The sequence below is a fragment of the Limulus polyphemus genome, unplaced genomic scaffold (genome assembly GCF_000517525.1).
Source record: "Limulus polyphemus unplaced genomic scaffold, Limulus_polyphemus-2.1.2 Scaffold146, whole genome shotgun sequence".
NCBI lineage: Eukaryota > Metazoa > Arthropoda > Merostomata > Xiphosura > Limulidae > Limulus > Limulus polyphemus.
This window is the reverse complement of record NW_013665756.1, coordinates 199158-208519: the sequence shown is the minus strand read 5'-3', so window position 1 is coordinate 208519 and position 9362 is coordinate 199158. Positions and strand designations below refer to the sequence as shown.

Sequence of the window (9362 nt, the reverse complement as noted above, 5' to 3'; positions counted from 1 at the left end):
CCACCACGGGTATCGAAACCCAGTTTCTAGCGTTGTAAGTCCGCAGACATACCGCTGTGTCACTGGGGGGCATTATAATAGAAAAGTAGGCAATGGATTATGAGAAATGAACATGAATATTTGGTTAACCACTTGGATACTGATTTTCTGAAATAAACTGGTTTTAAAGTTAATAAAACCGAAATTCATGAGGTTATTTATTATTATCAAAAACATATATATCATAGTTAAGAACTACAGTGTTCCTTTGAATTTTGATTCAAACTTTTTTTTTTATGAGAGAATGAGTAAAACAACTGTCCAGTAAAATAGTTAATATTCTTATTTCTTTCTTTATCATAAGACTTGTTTCTAATGAAAGTTTTGAAACTTCTTGGGCTTAAATGATAATTCATTCTCACAGAAACAAGCAGTTAGAACCTACGTCATATACTGAAATAATTCAATTGTATATTTAATGATATATGCTGAAGTAAGAAACTTCGATGTATTTCTTAGAGCCTTTATTTAGTATGAGTATAACGTATAGGAAATGCTCTGATAAGATTGCACATAAGACTAAATTTTACAAGGTCGATTTAAAAAAACTGATAAGACACCGAAACGTACAAGTTGTTATCAGACAATGCATTTCATCGCGTTTTCCATACAAAGATGGACAGATAGAAAAAAAAGAATACAGTTAAAGAAACAAAAAGGAAAGTAGAGGCAAAGATAGTTTAAAGGTAGCCAATTATAAATGGGGATATACAGATAGACATATACACTTTCTTAAGCCAAAGTTAAAAAACTAACTGAGTAGCAGACAGGTAGCGAAATGAGTTACTAAACGCAGACAAATATACATATATATATTCAATAATGGCTGGAGACGGCTTGAATGGGTAATGAAGAAAAACGTTAATATAAGTTTAACATAACCACAAATGTACAACGTTTCGACAAGGTTTTGTCATCATCAGGTACCTGATGTTATATTAACGTTTTTCTTCATTACCCATTCAAGTCGTCTCCAGCCATTATTAGTCTCAAAGTGGGTTCCTCGTCATCGAATATATATTCAATGTTTTTCATTTATTAAAGCTGTACTCTTGAGCAAAGATTGTGCTTAGTGGATCTCATTTATAAACGTATAAACAGACAATCCACACAAGCCTTAGCATCGTCGAAAGCTTTTACGTAACTAAGAGATTTTTTATTTTTATTTTCCACAGTTAGGCATACGTTTCGAAATTAAAGAAGGTTAAGAACAACTTGATACTTGTCAGACGAACGCTTTATATTCTTATCCTGTTTATGAACATGGTTTTAAATTATAGGGTAAAACTGATTTTTTGACCTATTTGGGCATTGACTTGTGGTAGATAACAACAACAACAAAGAACAGATGAGAAAAGCTACTATAGCGCACCTCTGATTTAGAATCCGTAAAGGAATAATTAAGAGGAATGTGAAGGAAAAGCATCTGCAGTTAACCGTGATTTGAACCACTTTTGTTAGTGGTAAAAAAAGCTTCTTTACTTCTTCACTCAAGAGTTTCACACCATCGCAGCTTATAAGATAGAATATAAAGGCAATTATTATGAAATATAATATAAATAAATACGACTTTACTGGCATAGATATACACATATCTGCTTTTTTCATCACAGGGAACAAACTAGACACTTTGAAATTCCAGAAAGACAAAGATGTATATCATATATGCTCTAAAAACTAAAACAAACATATCTTTATACAAATAGGTAACATGTTACCATAATTCTGTAAAAAATGTGGTCTTTTATGGTTTGCTTAGATTTCTTAGATTTCTTTCTTTCTTAAAAAAATATTTTAACTTACCAGGCTTGAGTCTAGATCCCGACTTAATCATATGTGTGTATGCTATTCATAATGGAATACAGAAGCTGCAACTGCCGCAAAAAAACAAAACAAAAATGTATGAAATAAAGACCTAAAATTTAATTGGGCATTCATTTTTATTTTATTTTATAAATGTGCTTCTCTAGAGCTTCTGTTGCTTTAAAGGTTTAACTCTATATTGGCATACCAGAGAGGAGTATTTTTATGTGCGAAATAAGTTCTAACCAACAGTAAGTTTTCAGTCTTGAACATGTAAAAAAATCTATGATAAAGAAACTGTTTAAGAGAATTAAAAAAAAAAGGTTGTTTACCTTGTATATTTATATATGGTGTTAAGCATAAATATTGATCATAGGAAATAATATTTCTTTAAAAATTTCAATTATCTAGACATGACCCCAGGACTAAAGTACATTGCATACAATACTATGTAAATTAAAATTCTGTTACTCTTGTAAATGAAAAAAGGACATTTATACGTTCCAAGAACAGTGTGTTTATTTACAGGAGCTATTTATTTATTATTTATTCCTTGCGTAATTGTTGTTGGTGACTTTTGATTGAATGTTAACCACACTATTTAAACTGCGGGAATAGCTTGTTTAAACTAGGTTTTCTTTAAGCAAAAAGCGATAATGATATTTTCTTTTCAAAGAAAGAGCGGAACCAATGAATCCATTTTCCACTTAGTTTTTTTAAAAACAGATGCACACAAATACGTACACACAAAGCCGATAACACAAGTCTCACTTTAAATGCCCATTTAATGCCTTTAACGACTACAGTGTCGCGAGCTGTAGAAAATATGAAACGTAGTGGACTTTGTCCCATTTGATTAACACAGTTAGATAGTAGCAGTATAAATATAGAGAAGCTATAAAAATCCGAAAGACAAGCGGAAACACATTTTCCAATAAAACCTATCGTTCATTTTCTACTAAATTACCAGTGTCTTCATTATTCTATTGTGAACATCACATACTGTACCAGGTAATGTTTAAAACAAAGTCACTAATGACCATTGTTCTAACTTTGTCTTAAAGCTAAATACACTTTCGCGAGAGCTTCGTTCTGTTTATTGTTGTGGTTATTGGTTTAACGCAGTCCTATATAATGGTCTATCTGCGCTCTTTCCACCACGTGGAATCGAGTCCCGGATTTTAGCGTTGTAAGTCCGTAAACTTATCGATGACCTACCAGAGGATTCGTCCTGTCCGACGGCATTCTCTCACTATATATATATATATTGATCATTAATACTAACTAACGCAATCCAATTAATTTTGTTAAAATTGTTAATCAGCTTTGGAGGTTAAAGTCACAACAATTTAGTCACAGTCTTATTATCCTAATAAATATTCACGAAATTAACTATAGTTTTTGCTTAATAATTTATAAGTAGTATGGTTAAATATCAAACCATATCCTGAAATATTTACTTATCAATACCGTAAAGAAAAACAAATGAATAAAATTCAATAATTATATTGAATTAGCATTTAATAGTACAGCAGGCACCTTTAATATTTGTATGCAGTCTCATGTATTGGCACAAATACATGCTATCATTCAATAATGATAGTCAGAGATAACAATTAATCATTTTTCAATTAGCACAATATAAACTGCGGAATAATAGTAAACACTTTAAATTGCTATTAAATATGATTAATTATCAGATAACATTTTATTTCGAACGTTTCCTCGTATCGTTTTTTTTTCTTTTTTAATCAAGGATTTAACTACATCGTATTACAATAGATAGCCTAAATTAAGAATGGTAATGTGCACGATGCCACTTTCAGTTCAGGCTACTGCAGTGCGATGCTGTCAATCCTTTGTTAAATCAATACCGACAGAATTATTTTCTATGTTGATTGGTCGCACTTATTAACGAATTAACAGTTAGTTAGCACATAGTTTCACACAAGCGAATCTGACAACCTTTTGAGGAATGATAAACCAATGTAAGAAAAATTTTAAATCAACAATGTAATCCTGCTAATTTTATCAAATATAAAAAAAAGTTTGCTTGTTTAAAGCAGTAAAGTTATACAACGGCCAAAATTCTGGATTCGATCCCTGCTGTAGCACAGCACAAACAGTTCATTGTATAGGTTTAGGCTTAACAACGAGCCAAAACGTATTTTTATTAGTGAAACTTACAAAGACAAATGATAAATGGGAGTCAGATTTAAGAACCTGTAGCTTCGACTGCCCAATCGGTATGATGTAGCTGTGTGTTTAATAATAAATCTTCAGACAGAAAAAACAAAACAAAAATCAACAGAGTAGAGACGGAGAACAGTGAATTTTAAAGGTTCTATAATAATCTATCCATGTTGCAAAATACCAATAATTTATCACAACAACTTGGGTTATGGATAGTTTCTGTAAAAAAAAAATTAATATTATGAGTTTTTAACTTATGAGAGATTTGATGGGCGTAAGAATTTTATTCATTCAAATATCCCAAAAGTGTTGCAGTGTGACGCTACATCTTGTAAACTACAGAATAAAAACAATTCAGCTAATAAAACTGCCATGGGAATAAATAATTAAATCGATCATGTGCAAGACCAGCACATGATTTTTTTTTTTACATCGGAGAACATGGCTTTCCACTCATTAAAACACTTACATTAAATAAACTTACTGAAAGCTAACAACATGAAACAAACTTATTATTTTCTAACTCAGTAATGGAAGCCAGATAAGGCCTAGTGGTTAGCGCGTCGGGCTGCGGTTCGCGATTCAAGGACATTCTCTAAATTGCAGCTGTGGGCGCGTTATAAAAGTGATAATCAATCCCGTTATTCGGTTTAAAGTACTGGACAATAAGTGCTGTTAACTGGCTTCATTCTCTCTGGTTAGTACATCAAAAGTTAGGAACGATTATATCTTAACACTAAGGGTTCCTGGCTTAACTGCTTAGCTCACGTGCGTATAAGGAGCCATTTAAGTTGGAAATTCCAATTTCAACTCAATAATAACTTTTAATAGTTTTCTTAATATTTGCTGCGCAGAATTATCAGTATTCTTAAGATCTACGCAGTGCAAGCGCAAATCGTTCCAGAAACGTTCTAGCATTGTTAACAGTTTCAGATATTCAGCATAATTATCAGCACTTTTATAACTGCTACAGAGTCAACGGACAAAATGATTAGAATGCTTGATATTTTTCCAAAATACTCAATAAATTATAAGTACTCTTATGTTTTATGCGTAGTTCCTCCAAAAAAAAGTATCATTACAATTTAAGTTGGTATTTGTGAGGCAGTTCTTTCAAAAAATGAACAAAGTCTTCAATATTTTTTTGCACTACCACTCCATAAATAGTCATCAATATATTTAACACTATCTGTGCGAGATACCCAAGAAATGTGTTAGCATTTTTGGTATATTCTTCTGAGTCAATTTCTAATATCATCAAGTCACTTAATTTATGTTGGCCAGGCTGGTGATTTTGGCGCAGGATTCGCATTGCGCGGGTTCGAATTTTGTCACCGAACATATTCACCCTTTCAGCTGTGTAGTGTTATAATGTGACGGTCAATCTCACTATTCGATTAGAGTAGCCCAAGAGTTGGCAGTGAGTGGTGTTGACTAACTGCCTTCTAAACTAGGAGCCCCTAGTGGCACAGCGGTATGTCTGCGGACTTGCAACGCTAGAAACCGGGTTTCGATACCCATGGTGGGCAGAGCACCGATAGCCCATTTTGTAGTTTTGTACTTAACTTCAAACAAATAATAACAATTTAAATATAAACTAGGGACATTAGCGCAGGTAGCCCTCGAGTAGTTTTACGTGAAATTAAACAAACACTTAATATTTGATGGAAATACCGCCCAGAGAAATATAAGCACAATTAAATTTTGTTCCATGGTCCCTCCAGAAAATACTTGTGCAAAATACTCCAGAAAAAATATCAAATTAGTTCGTGTTGGGTGCAAAAGTTTTCCAGAAAATTATTTGAATTTAGTTGTAATATATTTGCTGTTCAAAAATTTATAAGTACATTTATTACTTGCTACACAGTCACTCCAAAAATCATGAAAACCCTTAATTTTACTGTATAACACATTTCTGTAGTTTATTAGAAAGTTCCTTATTTGTTGCGCGGTCTTTTCAGATAATTATTAATATTCTTAATACTTGTCGCCTAGTCTCATCAGATAATTATTAATATTCTTAATATCTGTCGCCTCGTCGCTTCAGAAAATTATCTGAAGGCTTAGTATTTGATGCAGAAATCCTGGAGAATTATAAATAATTTAAATATTGTTTTAAAAGTCAATATAGAAAATAATCAACTATTTTAAAGCTTAACGGGGTGCTTCTTACCAGCCCTCTCAGATAGGACATACATTTTTCAAGATATATCTTAATTATTTCACTTACAATCTACAAAATTATCAGAACACGTATTTAATATTGCTTCGGAGTCACCTCAGAAAATCTCATCATCATTATCTAATATTTTGGTTTGTTTTGTTTTGAAAGCTCACGAGGGCTATCTGTACTAGCCGTCGCTAATTTAGCAGTGGCAGACCAGAGGGAAGGCAGCTAGTCAACTCCACTCACCGCCAACGAATAGTGGGATTGACCGTAACATTATAACGCTCCCATGTCTGAAAGAGCGAGTATGTTCGATGACGGGGGATTGTTTAATATTTGATTCTAGGAAATTATAAGTTATCTTAACATTTACTTCGAAATTCGACCACAAATTATTAATATTCGTAATTACTGCCACGCAACATACTCAACATTTATTTATTTTTCTTAATCTATTATGCTCCCAGTCTTTAACAAAATGATTAATGAGCTTAATTATTCCTGGGACAATGTATTTAGAATAACATGAAATACTTTTCAGTATTGTCTGAGAAATCAACATAATAAAATAATCCTATGTTAAAAGTATTGCTTATAAAACAGAGAACCCTTGGGTAAAAACAACAACAAAAATAACACGTAACATTATCTTTTTCTTTCCCTCTTAAGTATACATACGCGTGAATTTATTCGTAAAGCGATATTAACACATAATGATTAGGGTTAAGTGTATATAAGACAGAGGTGCCACATTAGATATATCTAAAAGTTTCATATTAAAGTTTGAAAAATATATAATATAGCGAGTATAACTCACTGAAGCTAAACTAGCACTTCCGTATTGTGATTCAGACAACCGGGTAAGCTACTGTGATGTTTACAAACTCCAGAAAAAAAGGAACGAGCCTATCAATCCACGAACTAACCAATTCACACACACAATACTAGAGTTTTCAAACACTTGGAACGTGCTTCCGTGCAAATTTTATCTTTTAAAATCATAAGTGTTCTAAAATTAGTAATCTAATAAAAAATGCAAGACGTCGTTAAAAACTATTGTAATTCAAAATCAAGAAAGTAAATGTATTTTCATTTGTTTTATTTAAAGTTCAATGACAGAAAAAAAACACATCTGCAGCTCACGGAATTTTCTAAGCCTCTTGCTACAATATGTTAAACTCTTCACTTCTTTTCAAATACTGATCTTTAAGTTGTAGGCTCCGAATCATATATACTTATAAAGTTTACTATAGTTACATTTTTTTGCTGTGATCTTTTATAAGTCTTTTGATTATACATATATGTCTTCGGACTTACAACGCTAGAAAACGGGTTTCGATACCCGTAGTGGGCAGAGCACAGATAGCCCATTGTGTAGCTTTATGCTTAACTACAAATAAGCAAACAGACTATACATTATAGCCCCAAGTGGCACAGCGACATGTCTGCGGGCTCACAACGCTAGAATCCGGGTTTTGATACCCCTGGTGGGCAGAGCACGGATAGCCCAATGTGTAGTTTTGTGCTTAACTTCAAACAAACAAACTATACACAGTAAGTCTTTCAATGCGCGTTTTTCAAAGAATTACGTTAAATCAGTTATTTTCAAACTGCGGTCCACAGATCACTGGTGGTTTGAAAGTGTCCTTCTGGTGGTACGCGCCTGATTCAAAATGTAAGTCACTAACGCTCAACGCCACAGCCGAGGCCGTACGAGAGAACAGGCCAGAACCCTCATCAAGCGAAAGCGGGGGTGGGGGTAGGACGGTCTTTTGCCCAGCCGAAGTGGTCTGTGGACGAAAAAGTTTGAGAAGCGCTGCGTTAAGTGATTAAAATTCCGCCCCCATTGGTGAGAAGTTTTCTTAAAGTGAACGTTAAGATTGACATCAATATCAACTAAAAAGATATTAAATGGAAATAGTTTTTCAGTATACTTGCCTGTTCTTTCTGTAAATACAATTCCGGAAATGGGGATGTGCAAGAGAAGTTGCATAAAAAAAAAGAAAAACACGACAACAAAAAATAACAACAACTTTGGTATGTACAGTAGGTGGGCACCCCCTTCAAGAACATCAGTTACTTAATGACCTTACAATTGCATTTCCGCACTTTCATGCCTACGAAGTCAATGATAACAGGTCGGCCGCCGAGTCCTTTGGCTTTGTACTGATGTTTGCGTGTACATGTTTTTATCTGCCTAAGCATAAACATACAAACATCACTCTGTGGTCGACAAGCACACCGAACAACTGAGAGCAACAATCTAGACGAATCGACTATAAGAGAAGGGATGATGGATGCAGTAATGGATGATCTTTAAACTCTTGAATTGTGTCTTAATTTCTAAAAGACAAAATATTCATTTTGCAATGTATTAAAACAATCAAGATTCAATACCCTGCTGTGAAGGATACTTGGTTGATTATGTCTGCATGGGATATCTAGAAATAAACCAAATAATAAAGGTTATTGTTACTTTACGGTGTTTATCATAACACCAGTAACGTACGTTGTACAAGTTTGTTCATCACGTGAAAACGAAATTGAAAAACGTTGGTAAACTTCTCTTTAATGGTTACACGTATATGGATAATTATTTAAATTTTTCCAAAGAATATAGAGTTTCAATTATAAGCACATCATGAGAAGATACACATTTCAGAAGTTGTTTTTCAATAAGCGGAAGTTTTTATCATTTCTGAAGTTTCAAGATGACGATAACACTTTAAAAGTACTAAGTGTTTGTTTGATATTTTGGTTTGAAGTGTTAAAGTAAGAATACCGAAAATAGTCAAAATATAACAATATGTAGTTCCCATTCTCACAATTCAGTTGTTGTTGATGTTGGTTTCTTTTAGCGCAAAACTACAGAGTACGCTATATGTGCTCTGTCTACCACGGGAAATCGAACCCCGGATTTTTGCGTTGTAAGTCCGTAAACTTACCGCTGATTTACTGGTTGACTTGCATTTCAGAATTTCATATTAAATGGATTACACTACCACACTGAACCAGTTGATTAGACAAGAAATGTTAGAACATTGCTGGTAAGGAAACCTGAAGTGTTTTGATGTGAATACTGTGGCTTTCTACCGGTTGCAAGTTAGTATTGTTACGACAGCGGAAGTCACGCGACCCTGGAAGCATGTGCGCTGGAGTT

The 9362-nt window shown here is 33.5% G+C and overlaps 1 protein-coding gene across 1 annotated transcript in view; it reads right to left on the bottom strand.

Annotated features, from left to right (window-relative positions):
* The window catches only part of LOC106475314 (zinc finger MIZ domain-containing protein 1-like), a 216688-nt gene extending 208417 nt beyond the window's left edge, over positions 1–8271 (bottom strand). Inside the window, exon 1 of the mRNA XM_022380546.1 lies at positions 8141–8271. The gene's annotated coding sequence lies outside the window, so the exon portion shown is untranslated. The remainder of the gene's footprint in view (positions 1–8140) is intronic.
* Positions 8272–9362: the final 1091 nt, after the last annotated feature.